This window comes from Ranitomeya variabilis, chromosome 6 (genome assembly GCF_051348905.1).
Source record: "Ranitomeya variabilis isolate aRanVar5 chromosome 6, aRanVar5.hap1, whole genome shotgun sequence".
Taxonomy (NCBI): Eukaryota; Metazoa; Chordata; class Amphibia; order Anura; family Dendrobatidae; genus Ranitomeya; species Ranitomeya variabilis.
The window spans coordinates 396,851,020-396,870,308 of record NC_135237.1 but is presented as its reverse complement, the minus strand read 5'-3'; the positions used below and the strand labels follow the sequence as shown (position 1 = coordinate 396,870,308).

The 19,289-nt window shown below is 43.6% G+C and overlaps 1 protein-coding gene across 1 annotated transcript in view; it reads left to right on the top strand.

Annotated features, from left to right (window-relative positions):
* LOC143781194 (uncharacterized) overlaps positions 1 to 19,289 on the top strand; it is a 1,139,397-nt gene that overhangs the window by 999,720 nt on the left and 120,388 nt on the right. The window lies entirely within an intron of this gene.

Sequence of the window (19,289 nt, the reverse complement as noted above, 5' to 3'; positions counted from 1 at the left end):
GAAACTCCAGTGCCTAGGGTCAGCAGGAGAGGCTTCCTTGGGTAAAGATCATCTCTCTCCGTTTCAGCAAATGACTGTTTCCGGGTCCTTCGGCACAGTTAAATTTTCAGAGCTTTGTCACTTGGATTCCGGAGCCGCCAGGAATCTCATCCAGCAAGCGGTTGTGGACCGTTACCAGATTCCAGTTCAGCGCCTTCTAAATCCGCTGTGAGTGACCTCCATGGATGGCAAACCCTTGACAGAGCCTGTTTGGTTCAAAACTGTGCCAGTTGAACTTCGGGTAGGAGTAACGCATTCTGAAAGAATCTGTTTTTATTTATTTTGCCAGGTTTGTCTCACCCCTTGTTTCTAGGTTTTCCCTGGCTCTAAATGCATGAACTTGTCCTAAATGGGAGGACTGGAGAAATCCAGCACTGAGGAGATTCCTGCTCCAATCAATGCATCTCTCTCATCTGTCCCGTTCCACCTTCTGTTCAGCCAGCTGCCCTACCGGGATTAACATCCTCTTGCTGGGCCTTCTCTGATGTCTTTGGGAAAAAGGAAGCCGAGAGACTACCCTCACACAGGTTGTATGACTGTTCCATTGATCTGCTTCCTGGGACATCTCCTCCTCGAGGGCAAATTTATCCTCTTTCCCATGCAGAGACCCAGGCCATGTCGCATTACATCAGGAGAACCTGAATAGAGGATTTATCTGGAAATCATCTTCTCTGACAGGGGCAGGATTCTTCTTTGTTAACAAAAAGGACAGATCTTTATGGCCCTGTATCGATTACAGGGAGTTAAACCAGATCACGATAAAAAATTGAAACCCTTTACTACTTATTTCAGAGCTGTTTTAACGTCTCCGAGGGGCCAAGATCTTCACCAAACTTGATCTTAGAGAGGCCTACAACCTAATTCATACATGTCAAGGAGACAAATGGAAAACAGCCTTCAACACTCGAGATGGACACTATGAATACCTGGTAATGCCATTTGGCCTCAGTAATGCACCTGCGGTCTTCCAGGAGTTTCTAAACAACATTTATCGAGATCTCCTCTATTCATGTGTTGTTGTCTATTTGGATGATATCTTCATTTACTCCGCAGACTTAGATACTCATCGGAAGCTTGTCCGCCAGGTCTTACAAAGGCTCAGGAGAACAGACTGTATTCTAAGTTTGAAAAATGCATCTTCAAGCAATCCTCCCTGCCTTTTCTTGGTTATATAGTCTCATCTACAGGTCTTAAGATGGATCCGGAGAAGTTATCTGCTATCCTCAGGTTGTCTTGTCCATCTGGGCTTAAAGCGAGACAATGGTTAATGGGATTCGCCATCTAACTCTGTCAATTTATTCCACACTTCTCTACCCGAGTGGCACCCATCTCAGCTTTAACTCAGAAAGAAAATTCCAAAGATTGGATTCCTGAAGCCGAGGAGGCCTTTATTTCTTTGAAGGCACCTGATTTGCATCGACCGGCTTCCGATAAACAATTTTTTCTTGAGTTAGATGCTTCCTCCATAGGCGCTGGAGCGCTGCTCCCTCAGAAATCACCTACTGGTCATATGGTCTCTTGTGTTTTTTTCTCAAAGGTTTTTTTTCATTTCTGAAAGAAACTATTCTGTTGGAGATCGGGAATTGTTGGTAATCAAGTTGGCTCTGCAAGAGTGTCGGCACCTCTTCGAGGGAGCAGTTAATCAGGTTGTCATATTCACCGATCATAAAAACCTCACCTATCTCCAGTCTGCACAGAAACTGAATCCCCACCAGGCCCAGTGGGCCTTGTTCTTTGCTCAATTTAATTTTGTGCTTCATTTTCATCCAGCTGACAAGAATGTCAAGGCCGATGCAATCTCCAGAGCTGTCCTGCCACCTGACTTAGAGGAAGAACCTCAACATATCATCGAGCCATCCAGGTTAGTGCCAGTAGACTCTGTCATGTCAATCTCTCTCGGCTTCCCCCAGGAAAAACTCTTGCGTCCACTTCAGGTAGAAATCATGTCCTTCAATTGGGTCACTCTTCCAAGTTGGGTGGTCATGCCGGTCAGAAAAATACTTTGCAACTTATCTCCCTTTACTACTGGTCGCCTACCATGGGCAAGGGTATCCTGGAGTATGTTGCAGCCTGTCCTTCATGTGCCCATAACAAACAGCAAAACTCTTGCCTTCTGGGCAGCTTCTGCCACTTCCTATTCCATCTGCTCCCTGGCAGCACATTGCAATGAACTTTATTACGGACCTTACCTTCTCTTCTGGCTGCTCTGCTGTCTGGGTTGTGGTAGATCATTTTTCAATGATGGCTCACTTCATTCCCCTGCCAGGGCTTCCGTCTGCTCCCAAGCTGGCTGACTACTTCATACAGCACATCTTCCGTCTTCATGGGTTTCCGCTCCACATTGTCTTACAGGGGAGTCCAGTTCACTTCAAAATTCTGGAAAGCGGTCTGTAAACTAATGAAGGTAGAACTGGACTTTTCTACAGATTACCATCCTCAATCCAATTAGGAAGTGAAGAGAACCAATCAGATCTTGTCTGGCTTCCTGCTTTATTTTGTCAATGAGCATCATGATGACTGGGTCAAGTTACTGCCCTGGGCTGAATTTTTGTATAATAATCAATTAAGTAAATCCTCTGGAAGGTCTCCCTTCCAGATTGTATTTGGACTGCAACCCGGAATTCCTCTTCCCATCTCTGGGCCTTCAGGCGTTCCTGCAGCTGACACCTTTGCAGAGAAATTCTGTATGGAGTGATACCAAGTACTCCCTGGAAAAAGCTTCACAATGTGTGAAGAGACATGCAGACAAAAGACACCTGGATGCTAAAACCTTTCTGCCCAGAGATAAGGTGTGGCTACCCTCCAAGTATATTCGTCTGAAGATGTCCTCCAACAAATTGGGTCCCCGCTTCATTGGTCATCATACCAGTAGTATTGAACTCCTTCTTTAAGGACCTGGGTACCACTCCTGATTAGTGATGAGCGAACATGCTCGCCACTACTCGGTACTCCCCTGAGTATCAATATGCTCGGTGTACTCAGCAAGCTCCCATAATTCAAAGAGCCAGAATTCAGCCAATGAGGAATAATTAGAAGTGTGGGCACATCCTGTTCTGCATGGTAGGCATGTAACTACTGGCATGGCTGTGATTGGCTGCTGAAATGATGTCATGATGCAGTATAAAAGTCGCCGCCACCATTTTGGGTTCACTCTGCTGTGAATTCAGTTAGGGACAGGACACTGTGTTCTGACTGAGGGCCAGTTTAGAGATAGCGATTTGCTTCATTGTGCTTTACCCAGGCTAATATAGCAACCGCTGTGTGAGAACCTTTTTTTTACCTTGCAGCTGTCTGCAAGGTGTCTGTGTGAGTGCAGCTCACTCTGTAGTCTGGCCTGCAGCCACCACTGGTTGTAGTCAGCTCAGGGTGCGTCACTGCCTCATATCGTTCCATTGTCCATTTTTCAAATAGTGCAGCCTGCTGCACATTTTTTCAAATTTATCCTATTAGTGGCTTTGAATCCGCATCCTGCTAGATTGTGGGAAAACACTATATAGGATTACATAGAGGAGCTTTTTTTGGCATTGCAGCACCATTCACGGCTGTCTGCATGGTCTCCGTGTGAGTGCAGCTCACTCTGTATTCTGTTCTGCCACCACAGCCGGTTGCAGTCAACTCAGGGTGCGTCACTGCCTCATACCGTTCCATTGTCCGTTTTTCAAATAGTGCAGCCTGCTGCACATTTTTTCAAATTTATCCTATTAGTGGCTTTCCATCCATATCCTGCTAGATTGTGGAAAAACACTATATAGGATTACATGGAGGAGCTTTTTTTGGCCTTGCAGCACCATTTACGGCTGTCTGCATGGTCTCCATGTGAGTGCAGCTCCCTCTGTATTCTGTTCTGCCGCCACAGCCGGTTGCAGTCAACTCAGGGTGCGTCACAACCTCATACCGTTCCATTGTCCGTTTTTCAAATAGTGCAGCCTGCTGCACATTTTTTCAAAATTTATCCTATTAGTGGCTTTCCATCCGTATCCTGCTAGATTTTGGAAAAACACTATATAGGATTACATAGAGGAGCTTTTTTTGGCCTTGCAGCGCTGTTCACAGCTGTCTGCACGGTCTCTGTGTAAGTGTAGCTCACTCTGTAGTCTGTTCTGCAGAAAAAACAAAATTTTATAAAGTTCACCAAACACTCCACTTTACAGTTGTATGTTTCTTATACCTGTTAGCAACTGTTCAGGAATAAGCACACTAAGCCCTTAGTACTTTTCTGCCTATCTTTATCAGTCTACCAAAATGAAGAAGGCAGGGAGTAAGGCACGTGGGCGTTGGTGTGGAGGTGGAGCAGGGAGAGGACGTGGGGATTCTATGTCTGCTGCGGGCACCGGTGACTCATCATCTCCCAGTTTTAGCAGGGAGCAGTCCTTCATGCGCAGCTTTGTTGGAGCTCGCCGTACCCTGCTGCTGCAGGACGAACAAATTGAAGCCGTAGTTGGATGGATGGCAGCTAATGCATCGACTTCAATTAGTGCCCATCCTCTCAGGCACAGAGCACTGAAGAGCACCCATCTGTCTCTTCACCCCCTGCCAATTTGCCCAGGCAGTCAGAGTGCCCAGGACAGGAGCCATCTCTACTTCTGTTCTCTGAGTCTCTTGGCTTGGAAAGAGGGGACCAGTCAAGCAGCATTGGAGAAATGGAAGAAGAGGCAGTATGCAGTGATGCCCAACAGCTTTCTCTCTGAATCTGAAGAGACGGGTGGGCCAGTGCCTCCGGTCAGCACACCTCAGTACGCATCTGATGATCAGACTCAGGTGCCACTTTCAGGTGCGTACTGTGCTGCCGAGACTACCCAGGAGAAGCAGTTGGTGGAAGAGGGTAGTGTAGATGATGAGGTCCTTGACCCATCATGGCGTGAGGTACAGGAAGGTGGTGGGAGCAGCTCTGAGGAAGAGATTCCCCGAATGGCCCAAAGAGGGAGAGGGAGGGGGAAGACTGTGTTGCCTGTAGCCTCCACTTCAGCACCTGTTAGGAGCATGCCTCTTCCAAAAGCCAAAACAGGCGCTCCCAAGACTTGCAGTGCCTGGTCCTTTTTGACACAGTTGCAGATAAAATTTGCTTAGTCAAATGCAAGGTGTGTCATTAGAAAGTCAAAAGAGGGAAAAGTGTCAGCAACCTCAATACCACAAATATGTGGAAACATGTGCGGACCAAGCACGAGGTGGAGTTAGAAAAACACACTGAACACCTAGGCCAACCTCCAGCGGCACCTACCACCTCTTCAACTCGTGTTGTAGCCTCTTCCTCCAGCTCACACACAGCTGGTTCGGCTTCCTCACAGGATCGCCATGGAAGAACCTCTGGCACTGTTGTCAAGAGACCCACTGTAATTCCACCCACAGCACCACATTCCCAGTCATTCTCACACTCCCAGCCCAGTCTACAGCCATCAGTAGCACAGGCATGGGAGAAAAGGCGGCCATTCTTGGCAAACCACCCCCAGCACAGGCTCTGAATGCTGGCATTGCAAAACTACTGTCCCTTGAAATGCTGTCATTCAGCCTCCCCCCTCAGCACTGCTGACCTCACTTCGGCATGCCGCCTTCCCAAGTTGAGTCAGTGACGTCATCATCCACCACCTCATCTTCCACTTCAGCACTCTGGTCATCCTGACTTGCTAACTTCACAACATCACTTGTTGACACCTGTGTCTCATTATTCATCTATTTATTGAGATACAACACTAATTGCCGTTCCCTACCATTGTCTTCTTTTGACCATAGCTGCTGAAATGTTTGGGATTCACTACACACAAACTCCTCATATTCCTCTTGAAATGTGCAAGGGATGAGGATAGAATTATTAAATGCAAATATAAAGAACTACACAAAGTGTCAAAGTATTGGGTCACTTGTCTCCTGGGACTCGGAGAAAGGCGGATCATGGTGAGGATTATATGGTCCAGACTCTTTGTTGGTGATATTAAACCGTGTGGAAGACAGTGGTGCTGGGAAACATACTGGAAGCATTTTCTGCAGTCCAACTGACCACCTTTTTGCACTGTTCTGACTTCAAGAGTGATGTCCCATGTCCGCTTGCAAAGTGCAACAAAAATCTAGATCTCATGGATGAGCAAGCATGTTTGTTTTGCTCTTGCAGCAGGCATAGTTTCACCTGGCCTACTGCCTTGGCCTCTGCATGCACCATCAGCAGCATGTTGACTTTCCCTTCCTTATGTGCCTGTAAACTTTCCAGTATTAATATGGAAAAATATATTTACCCATGACAAGGACTGTTGTTTTTGCGGTGCAACATCAGTGGTATACAAGCACTACAAAAGCAATATTAACCAATTCACGCTTAAGCCAATTTTAGTTTTTGCATTTGTTTTTTGCTCCCTTACTTCCCAGAGCCAGAACGTTTTTATTTTTACATCAATACAGCCATGTGAGGACGTGTTTTTGTGGAACGAGTGGTAATTTTGAGAGACACCACTGGTTTTACTTTATCGTGTACTGGAAAAAGGGAAAAAAAATTCCAAGTGTGGTGAAATTGCAAAAAAGTGCAATTCCACAATTGTTTTTTTTAACCATGTTCATCAAATGCTAAAATGTAGATGGCAAACATGTATAGGCTGTTTTTATTTAAGTGGTGAAAAAAAACAACAAAGTTTGTTAAAACAAATAAACAAAATTTGCGTCATTTTCCAAGAACCGTAGTGTCTCCATTTTTCGAGATCTGGGGCTGAGTGAGGGCGTATTTTTCACATGCTGAGCTGATGCTTTCATTGATACCATTTTTGTGCAGATACGATTTTTTGATCGCCTGTTATTGCATTTTAATGCAGTGTGGTGGTGATCAAAAAAACATAATTCTGGTGTTTTTGACTTTTTTTATCACTACGCTAATTATCAATCAGATTATATCTTTTTATATCTTGATAGACTGTGAGATTCTGAACGCGGCAATAGCAAATATGTGTATTTTTTATTGGGGTGTGATTTAAACTTTTATTTTTTTTAGTTGTTTTTATAAATTTAAAAAAGGGAGAGACACAACATGCGCCATAAATGTACTGTGCGTGCCGTGAAGGGGTAAAAACTTGCCTAGATGCCACTTATACTAAATTTTCTCTCCACTAATTGCAGGTAACAACAGATTTACTGCAGAAAGGAAAACCATGAAAAGGATTTAACCTTGACAAGTACTGTTGTTTTAACAGTGTGGAAGCAGTATAGAAGTCCTACAATCGCAATATTAAACCCTGACTGTATAACAGCTATTAAATACGCTCTCCCTCTGAGAGCAACTCTCTCTGAACTGCTTCTTGAACACAGTGCTCCGAGCATCTTGCATAAGACCCCATGATGCAATGCAGCCTGGTTTGTCATGCATAGCGGGCAATCCCAGCATGTTCATTGGCTGTCTAACAGGTGCCAAACATCTGTGGTGTGTATATGAGCATGGAGCTCAAACACTTGCTATAGTTGAGTAACAAGCTTGCCTGAGGAACCCAATGCTTGATTGAGTATCTAGCATTGGCAAGCGTGCACTCTCACAAAGAATAATTTGTTTGTATGAACTATTCTAAAACTTTCTTACTTGATTGGTACATTGTGTTTTATCTAACATAAGGCCACTTGAACAAACAGATGTATTTACCCAAAGTTATAATGGTCAGTACAGTCAGTAAACTATTAGTAATAATTGTTATTGCTCTTTTGTTACCCAAATGGATTTATAAGCTCTGCATTTCTGACACCTTGTAAGCTCTGTTTACTAAGTATGCATCCATTAACCATTCCAGGGGGAGCAGCTGTAGAGGATCTCTCCAGAGGTATAGCCTTGCAATCCTTATATATTATGTCATACAATTTGCAAATCTAAAAGCAAAACAGATTCTTCATGATAAATTAATGACTATTGTTTACAAGTTTCATTATTTTATTGAAATAATAAGTCATTTTGCAAAATATCATATCTAACAAAATACCTCTCTTCCCACTTGTCCATTATTTGAATTCCATACCCAAAGCTAGAGATGAGCTGATCAAGCAAAATTTAAATTTGCCTGTTTGTGTGGCTTTTTCTGTGAAACTCAATTCAGACAGAAGTTTTTCTCCATAAATTTAATGTCTCTTTTTGTGCTTTGTGCCCTCTTCGGACATAGAAGCATAACAAAAGTAATAATATATGAAATACAAAGACAATCATGATATTCACCCTCTGCTCATCTCTTCAGCACCTGCGCTTCCCACCATCATCCCTCAAGGTGCTCAGGAGGTTTCTGTGTGGGTATGTGAGAGGTCAACTGCGTTATGAAACCACAACACGCTCCGTGGCTTTGTGCACAATAGTTACCATTTGGCACATTTTTATTTTTCTATGTATAAACCAGCATTTCTTGTAATTTTTGCTCAGGTATGTTAGTAATCAGTAGTGATGAGTGAATAGCTCCTTATCCGAATAGCTATAGCGCTTACTGAATAGCTGCATCAGTAACCTAAATACCTGGAACGCTTCCGATAATCAGCTGTTCGATGCCACAGGTGCATGTGTTGCGGTTTATGACAGTCACAACACATGCATGGAGAGGCTGTTTGTTGCCATTCACTTTTCTGGCCACCTCCCCTGCTCATTCTCCTCTATATTTCATACAGTGAGCTGAAATCTTGGCTTCTTGACATTAGACCTGGACTTTCAGCTGTGACGATGTTCGGCATGTCTCTGAACATGTTCATCATAAGGTTGTGATTTTCTGACATTATGACGTACACTACACCTTATGAATTTGCATCATCTCTGTGAGCGTGAAGAGGCCAGGGGATGTCAGTGAGCAGCGACATTAAGAATAAGCATTGAGGATTGTACGGATGATAGAGTTGCTCTGTTTTATTTTTACAGTCATGGCCAACAATGTTGACACTCTTGAAATTGTTTCAGAAAATGAAGTGTTTCTACCAGAAAATGATTGTAAATACACATGTTTTGTTAAACACGTGTTTATTTATTTTGTGTGTATTGGAACAACACAAAAAAGAACAGGAAAAAAAGGCAAATTCGACATAATTTTATACAAAACCTCAAAATTGTGCCCTACAAAATTGTTGGGATCTTCAACTTGTTAGCACACTGTTTGGAATGAAGAGCTGCAATCAAACTTCACTTCCTATACAGCTCTGACAAAAACTAAGAGACCACCACATCAAAACCCTGTCATGGGCAGCCCAATCTCCAGACCTGAACCCCATTGAAAACCTCTGGAATGTAATCAAGAGGATGATGGATAGTCACAAGCCATCAAACAAAGAAGAACTGCTTACATTTTTGCGCCAGAAGCAGTGTGAAAGAGTGGTGAAAAGCATGCCAAGATGCATGAAAGCTGTGATTAAAAATCATGGTTATTCCACAAAATATTGATTTCTGAACTCTTCCTGAGTTAAAACATGAGTATTGTTGTTTCTAAATGATTATGAAATTGTTTTCTTGGCATTATTTGAGGTCTGAAAACACTTTTTTTTATTTTGACCTTTCTCCTTTTCAGAAAAAAAAATACAAAATTTATTGCTTGGGAATTCGGAGACATGTTGTCAGAAGTTTAAAGAATAAATGAACAATTTACAATTTACTCAAAAATATACCTATAAAGAGAAAAATCAGACAAACTGAACATTTTTGCAGTGGTTTCATCATTTTTGCCAGAGCTATAGATATCAACAGGCTTCTTACACTTCTCAAGTGAAATTTTTGACCACTCTTTTTTCAAACTGCTCCAGGTCTCTCATATTTGAAGAATACATTCTCCCAGCAGCAACTTCAAGATCCCTCCACGGATGTTCAATGTTATTTAGATCCAGTCTCATTGCTGGCCACTTCAGAACTCTCCAGCACTTTATTTCCATCCATTTCTGTGTTCTTCTTGAAGTATGCTGGAAGTATCATTGTCCTCCTGCAATACCTATCACCTAGGATGGAAATTCACCTTTCTGACACTGGGCACTGCATTGCGACTCAAAATCCTTTGGTAATCTTCAGATTTCCTGATGCCTTTAACAAAGTGAAGTCACTAGTGACAGAAGCAGCTAAAAAATTCAAAACATCTTTGAACCTTCACCATATTTGACTGCAGGTGCTGTGTTCTATTGTTTGTAGAACTCATTCCATTTTTGATAAACAGTAGAATGATGTAATTTAATGTTCTTTGCCAAATAGCTTTATCTTGGTCTCATCTATGCACAAGACACTTTCCCAGAAGGGTTTTTGTAAACTGCTGTCTAGCTTTTTTATGTCTTTTAGTCACAATTGGGGTTCTGATAGATCTCCTGCCATAACATTTGATTTCATTCAAATGTCGATGGATAGTTCATGCTTACACTGCTGGACCTTGAGACTGTAGAACAGCTTGAATTTCTTTGAAACTTGACTGAGGCTACTTTTCCATCATCCATTTCAACCTTTCATCAATTTTTCTCTGCCATCCATGTTCAGGGACATTAGCCACAGTTTTGGTTGAAAACTTCTTGATTATGTTGGGCGTCCCTTAAAACTTAACTTTTAATATAGTTTAATTAGAATAAAAACCCTGACCCAAAGCAAACCTAGGTTTAATACCATAAAAATACAATACCACACAATAGGTCACCTGTTAAATAACTATACTATAACCTACTGTTCTCGCCTGCCTTGCTGTGGAGGTTGGCACCCTAAGAAACGATTTTTTGGCGCCCCCACTCAACGCAGGCTGTCCCTTTCTTCCCTACAATGTCCCTCTAGATGTAGGTGGGAAAACAATATAGAGGAGAACAGTGGTGAAGAAAGATAAATATCACAAAATATATGCAAAAATTAGAAGAATTTTAACAGGTGCCTCCAAATGCTACATTAATAATCCAGCACATAGATAGACATAGATAGAATATGGATACTCAGTCCAACCAACAGCCGTATTTGTCCCATATCTGTGATGAACGTTCAATGTCACATATACAATACTGTGGGACCAGCCCTAAAAGATCAGAGTATACCAATATATAGTATGAAATATGACTTAGCGTGTGCTGGTATTGCCCCGACGCGTTTCCCCGTTAGCACGGTTCATCAGGAGGGGATAATGTGGTCTTCAGTGCCACCGGATGCCATATAGATAAATAGCTATGCTATTTATCTATATGGCATCCGGTGGCACTGAAGACCACATTATCCCCTCCTGATGAACCGTGCTAACGGGGAAACGCGTCGGGGCAATACCAGCACACGCTAAGTCATATTTCATACTATATATTGGTATACTCTGATCTTTTAGGGCTGGTCCCACAGTATTGTATATGTGACATTGAACGTTCATCACAGATATGGGACAAATACGGCTGTTGGTTGGACTGAGTATCCATATTCTATCTATGTCTATCTATGTGCTGGATTATTAATGTAGCATTTGGAGGCACCTGTTAAAATTCTTCTAATTTTTGCATATATTTTGTGATATTTATCTTTCTTCACCACTGTTCTCCTCTATATTGTTTTCCCACCTACATCTAGAGGGACATTGTAGGGAAGAAAGGGACAGCCTGCGTTGAGTGGGGGCGCCAAAAAATCGTTTCTTAGGGTGCCAACCTCCACAGCAAGGCAGGCGAGAACAGTAGGTTATAGTATAGTTATTTAACAGGTGACCTATTGTGTGGTATTGTATTTTTATGGTATTAAACCTAGGTTTGCTTTGGGTCAGGGTTTTTATTCTAATTAAACTATATTAAAAGTTAAGTTTTAAGGGATTACATGTGCACAAAAGACTTCGGATTAGTCCCAAATTTAATCTTATAATTTTCTTGATTATGTTGGGCGCCATGAACAAAGAAATGTCCAGCTCTCTGGAGATGAACTTAAAATATTGAGCTTGTTGATATTTTTTAACAATTTTGGTTCTCAATTCCTCACGCAGTTCACTTCTCCTCTTCCTGTTCTTATAAAGGTACCTTCACACTAAATGATATCGCTAGCGATCCGTGATGTTGCAGCGTCCTGGATAGCGATATCGTTGTGTTTGACAGGCAGCAGCGATCAGGATCCTGCTGTGACATCGTTGGTCGGAGAAGAAAGGCCAGAACTTTATTTCGTCGCTGGATCTCCCGTAGACATCGCTGGATCGGTGTGTGTGACACCGATCCAGCGATGTCTTCACTGGTAACCAGGGTAAACATTGGGTTACTAAGGCTACGTTCACATTAGCGTTAAGCTAATGTGCGTCGGGTTTGCGTCGGCGACGCAGCGGCGACGCATGCGTCATGCGACCCTATACTTAACATGGGGGACGCATGCGTTTTTTTTGTTGCGTTGTGCGACACATGCGTCTTTTTTGCCGCAAGCGTCGGACCAAGAAAACGCAACAAGTTGCATTTTTCTTGCGTCCGATTTTCGGCAAAAACCGACGCATGCGTCGCAAAACGCAGCGTTTTTGCGTGCGTTTTGACGCGTTTTTGCGTGCGTTGTGCATTGCGTCGCCAACGCAACGGCGCACAACGCTAGTGTGAACGTAGCCTAAGCGCAGGGCTGCGCTTAGTAACCCGATATTTACCCTGGTTACCAGCGTAAACGTAAAAAAAAAACAACACATACTCACATTCCGGTGCCCGGCGTCCGCTTCCCTGCACTCCTCCTGCATCCTGTGTAAGTGCCGGCCGTAAAGCAGAGCGGTGACGTCACCGCTGTGCTCTGTGGGAGATGCCGGAGATGTTCGGCGCTGACACAGGATGCAGGAGGAGTGCAGGGAAGCGGACGCCGGGCACCGAAATGTGAGTATGTGGGGTTTTTTTTAACGTTTACGCTGGTAACCAGGGTAAACATCGGGTTACTAAGCGCGGCCCTGCGCTTAGTAACCCGATGTTTACCCTGGTTACCAGGGGACTTTGGCATCGTTGGTCGCTGGAGAGCCGTCTGTGTGACAGCTCTCCAGCGACCACACAGCGACTAAACATCGACACTGCAGCGATCGGCATCGTTGTCTGTATCGCTGCAGCGTCGCTTAGTGTGAAGGTACCTTTAATGCTTAGTGTGGTACGCACAGACACAGAATGCAAAGATTGTGTTTCAGGTGTGATTTCCATATTGCCCACATCCATTACTTGACACAGGAGTTTGAACGAGCATCACATGATTTAAAAAAAAAATGTTTACCCAGAATTTTGGATAGGTGCCAACAATTTTGTCAGGCCCATTTTTGGAGTTTAGTGTGAAATTATGTCCAGTTTGCCTTTTCTCAGTTTTTTTTTTGTTATTCCAATACACAAAGGATATAAACATTTGTATAACAAATCATGTGTAATTGTAATAATTTTCTGGGAGAAATACTTAATTTTCTGAAACTGTTTCAAGGGTGTCAGCAATTTTGGCCACAATTGTATATACAATGTCAAGGGTGTCAACAGTTTTGGCCGCAACCTCATTTATCTTTAGACCCCCATAGCATAGTAAATTTCACTCCATTTGCGGAAAATATTGAATTTCTTGGTAAAATGTATGGGTTTTGATTAACTCAAATCAAGTCAGATCTGCTCATCTCTAAGTATTTTCTTTTTAATCATGGTGTTTTCCGCTGCTGTTTTATTTGTCACTTTCATATTTACCTGTTTATTATTTTTCTTACCTTTACATCTCCTCCTTTTTGTGTTTGTTTTATTGCTATAGCAATCTATTACTGCTCCATGACCCTTCCCTCTTCGTTCAGAGATGCGACTGTTTCCACTGTCTTACCTTGTGTGGCACGATTTTAACCTCGGCCAGTCACATAACGGGTATGGTGCAGAAGTACACAGACAATATCAATAAGTGTAAACCATGATACAACTGTGCTGCACACTTATTCCTGATGTCTATTTCTTCACATAAATCATGGTAAGATTATTTGCAGCATTATCTTACTTATAATACTGTACAAATAGCATGTTTGTCTCTGATTTAATTATGGTGCTTGAACCCTCCTAGGTTCAAGCAACATATTGTAATCCAATTTCTTATATTTTATTCTTCTTCTTCTCCGCGTTTTCCGCAATTAATGCGGCCCGAACCGCTCGGCGCAGAGACCCCGTTCAGGCGGTGTTTCGAAGGCCTCGGTGGGGACAGGTGTGCTGTGACTTTTATAGTCGATCCGATATGTAGATTTTATTTAAATCGCATTTTAAAAAAAAATTTCCCATAGGAAATAATGGCGAACTTTCCATTACCCCCAGCTTGACCTTCCAAAGATGGCAGCTATGCAAATGTAGGGTGTCCATTTTAGAACATGATCATTTATCACAGTCAAACATCAGAATAAAGTGAATATGACACCCTCTCGTCCCGTGTGTGAAAAGTAAGTGCCCCCCCGGCCCCGTGTGTCAAAAGTAAGTGCCCCCCGGCCCCGTGTGTGAAAAGTAAGTGCCCCCCCGGCCCCGTGTGTGAAAAGTAAGTGCCCCCCGGCCCCGTGTGTGAAAAGTAAGTGCCCCCCCGGCCCCGTGTGTGAAAAGTAAGTGCCCCCCCGGCCCCGTGTGTGAAAAGTAAGTGCCCCCCCGGCCCCGTGTGTGAAAAGTAAGTGCCCCCCCAGCCCCGCCCACCAAATCGGAGGCCGAGGGTCCCCGGCCACCAAATCGGAGGCCGAGGGTCCCCGGCCTCCAAATCGGAGGCCGAGGGTCCCCGGCCTCCAAATCAGAGGCCGAGGGTCCCCGGCCTCCAAATCGGAGGCCGAGGGTCCCCGGCCACCAAATCGGAGGCCGAGGGTCCCCGGCCTCCAAATCGGAGGCCGAGGGTCCCCGGCCTCCAAATCGGAGGCCGAGGGTCCCCGGCCTCCAAATCGGAGGCCGAGGGTCCCCGGCCACCAAATCGGAGGCCGAGGGTCCCCAGCCTACGATTAAAGTGGCTACCAAGGATTCCTAAATGCCAAAATGGCTACCAAGGATTCCTGCATGCCAAAATGGCTACCAAGGGGCCAAAGTTGCTAACAAGGGGCCCCGCACATCAAAGTTTCTACCAAGGGGCCAAAGTTGCTAACAAGGGGCCCCGCACATCAAAGTGGCTACCAAGGGGCCAAATTGGATACCCAGGGGCAGGGCCCTGCATGCCAGACTTGCTCCTGAGGTTCATTGGCAGCTGGCAGTGCTGTTCAAGCACCATGTATTTCCTTCAGGAAATGCCCATCTAGTTTATATTTAGTATTCATTAACCTGCATGTTATATTTAACTCCTTCCTCTCACCGCTCTGTTACCATTATGTTTCTTAATTTACAATCATATCAAATTAGGCTTGTTCACTCACGTTATACTGTATTACACTTGTGGTTATCGTATTTGTACATCTATGCCACACCTGTATACATGTGTATATCCAAAACTGGATGCAAACTAATGAATAGGGTGCACCTCCAATTATTCAGATAGTGAGAGAGAGAGTAAGAATGTCAGGGTGCTGCACCTTGTATGGGGAATAAGGTATAAACTAGGGAGAAAAAGAGCAATACAAAGAATCGTGTGACACAAAATTACAACTTTATTAGGTACCAAGGACATACAAAAGCCAAACATTAAAAACATGTATATTGCAAAGTAACCATCTGACACCCCTGAATGCTGTATAAACAAGGCAACATGTAAATGAGGGGATACATTGAGATAGCTGGGAGCCTGGGTAGAGTATCAATAATTAGAAATCAAGGTCAAGTACATGTAGACCTAAGAAGAGGTAGCCAAAACACCAGTAACATATGATACCCTTTGACCAATAATAAGCCAACAAATGCAGACCTCACTGGGGAGGGAGTATGGGAATATGTAATGAGAAAAGAAAGTAACAACCTCTGAGTCCCTATAACAGGCCCCTGGAATGAAGGGTAGTAACTAGTGTTGAGCGATACCGTCCGATACTTGAAAGTATCGGTATCGGAAAGTATCGGCCGATACCGGCAAAGTATCGGATCCAATCCGATACCGATACCCGATACCAATACAAGTCAATGGGACTCAAGTATCGGACGGTATTCCTGATGGTTCCCAGGGTCTGAAGGAGAGGAAACTCTCCTTCAGGCCCTGGGAACCATATAAATGTGTAAAAGAAAGAATTAAAATAAAAAATATCGCTATACTCACCTGTCCGACGCAGCCGGGACCTCAGCGAGGGAACCGGCAGCGTTGTTTGTTTAAAATTCGCGCTTTTACTTGGTTACGTAAATTCCCGGCTTGTGATTGGTCAGTGCGGCCATGTTGCCGGGACGCGGACCAATCACAGCAAGCCGTGACGAAATTACGTCACGGCTTGCTGTGATTGGTCCGCGTCCCGGCAACATGGCCGCCATTAACCAATCACAAGCCGTGACGTCACGGGAGGCTGGACTTGCACACTTTTTAAAAAACGCGCGTGTCCAGCCTCCCGTGACGTCACGGCTTGTGATTGGTTAATGGCGGCCATGTTGCCGGGACGCGGACCAATCACAGCAAGCCGTGACGTAATTTCGTCACGGCTTGCTGTGATTGGTCCGCGTCCCGGCAACATGGCCGCCCTGACCAATCACAAGCCGGGACGTCACTGGAGGCTGGACACGCGCGTTTTTTAAAAAGTGCGCAAGTCCAGCCTCCCGTGACGTCACGGCTTGTGATTGGTTAATGGCGGCCATGTTGCCGGGACGCGGACCAATCACAGCAAGCCGTGACGTAATTTCGTCACGGCTTGCTGTGATTGGTCCGCGTCCCGGCAACATGGCGCCGTGACCAATCATAAGCCGGGACGTCACTGGAGGCTGGACACGCGCGCTTTTTAAAAAAACGCGCAAGTCCAGCCTCCCGTGACGTCACGGCTTGTGATTGGTTAATGGCGGCCATGTTGCCGGGACGCGGACCAATCACAGCAAGCCGTGACGTAATTTCGTCACGGCTTGCTGTGATTGGTCCGCGTCCCGGCAACATGGCCGCCCTGACCAATCACAAGCCGGGAATTCACGTAACCAAGTAAAAGCGCGAATTTTAAACAAACAACGCTGCCGGTTCCTTCGCTGAGGTCCAGGCTGCGTCGGACAGGTGAGTATAGCGATATTTTTTATTTTAATTCTTTCTTTTACACATTTTTACATTAATGTTGTTTCGATACCGATACCCGATATCACAAAAATATCGGATCTCGGTATCGGAAATTCCGATACAGCAAGTATCGGCCGATACCCGATACTTGCAGCATCGGAATGCTCAACACTAGTAGTAACCTATACAGTACCCAAGTGTCAATCACATAGCCCTATTGACAAAATAGTCATATTTCAAACCGCTAGATGAAAAGTATCCAAAACATGGTATAGATAGCGGGGATACAGTGATGCATGGAATAGAGGTCATAGAGGTAAGAACAAACTAGGGGGAGATCACATCAAGAAAAAACAAAGGAAGTAAAGGCAAATAGCCCTGTAAAGGAAACAATGGATAGATCTACAGGGAAATATCTGTAGATAAGGTTACCTCAGAGAGCCCATGCATATCGCTGTTTGCAAGACCTTAGTCAGAGTGTATGCCCTCAGATCAAAATGAATATGAATATAAAGAAAAAACATAATATGGGAAGCATTTACTAGTGTGTAGTGTTCAAACGACTGGTCCACAGCAGGAGGCTACAAAAATGAGGGTCCAATGACGTTAATATGGACCCTGTAGATAACACATGGCAGCATACAGGAAGACACAGAAAAAGGGGTTTTCAGCTATGTTAGTAGGAAACTACTCTTACAGACACAGAAAGTAGATATCTCAATATTGAAGGGGGAGGGTAATCCAGTGGTGTTAGTATGAACCCCAAAAAACAGAATCCTGAATAAGTAAAAATGAAAAAAAAAGTGGATAACATCTATTTATTGTAATACTTCAGATGTAGCAGAAATAAAATAGTCTTAACATGCCCTTTATATTTTTAAGTGGTAATACATATTATACATACATAAATACATGATCGGTGATATACAGTAGACACTCAGCAAGTTTTCCATTTTAGAAGTCCATTTTAGGTATGCTCGTTGTAAAAATATAGTTCAGAAAGAAATCATATTTTTGCTTTCCATTTGGCCTTGCACTACCATGGTTTAGTGGCAACATTTTCTCTTGTAAAATTTCCTTTATGAAATTGGCAATGTTCTTGCTGAATGAAAATGTACTTTCATCAACCTTCAGGCCAGTAACATTATGCTGGTTCTTTGTGTCTGTTGTTGCTTCATTTCTGGATGAATAGAAAGGTAACACTTGACCAGCTGCACATAAAACCAATTACAATATGTTAGGACTAGCACAGAGAGAGCATAAAATAAAATGTAGTGCACTTAAAAACAACAAATGTAAGATTTATATTCATTATCCACAGAACAATGCAACCAAAAAAGCAAAGGATTGCATTTATGTTTAAATCTTAATATCAAGTTATATAGTAAAATTGTATGCATAATTTAAGAAGTTGTGTTTGATGTAAATGGATTTAGGAAATCTGTACTGAAAAACAAATGCAAAATGAATCATACCTGTATGTGTTAATGAGTTATTTTATTTTAAAGAGCATTGAGTTTTAGGTATGAATTAAATATGTTACTTCTTTTGCTGTTTTATATGATTTATTAATGCATAAGTTTATATTGTGTTCACTGTTTCTATGGTATCTACAGTATTCTTTATAAGATCATGGCTGTGATTTCCACAAAGGAAATTCTTGTTGATTGGCATCTATGTAGCCTTTCAACAAACTTTGTTTAAACCCGCCGAATACGAACAGTAACAAGGATTTCCAGGAGAAGTCCGTGTTCAGGGTCCACACAGGGACAGTAGGAGTCGAGTACGGACTCTGAACTTTACTCTTCGGGTTCTCCCATCTACTCAGAATTAATAGATCAAATATTTGGCTTAGTGATAATGTACAGAAAGCAAAATTCTCACATTGGCAAAGAATGACAAAAAGAAAGATGGGATAGTTAAAGTGGCAGTCCCATCTGAATATCTCCTTTCTATATACCTTAACCCCTTTCTGACCTCGGACGGGATAGTATGTCTGAGGACAGATCCCCTGCTTTGATGCGGGCTCCAGCGGTGAGCAGGGACATGTCAGCTGTTTTGTACAGCTGACATGTGCGCGCAATAGCGGTGGGTGGAATCGTGATCCACCCGCCGCTATTAACTAGATAAATGCCGCTGTCAAACGCTGACAGCGGCATTCAACTCGCACTTCCGGCCGTCCGGCCGGAAATGAGCGCATCACTAACCCCCGTCACGTGATCAGGGGTCAGCGATGCATCAGCATGACAACCAAAGGTCTCCTTGAGACCTC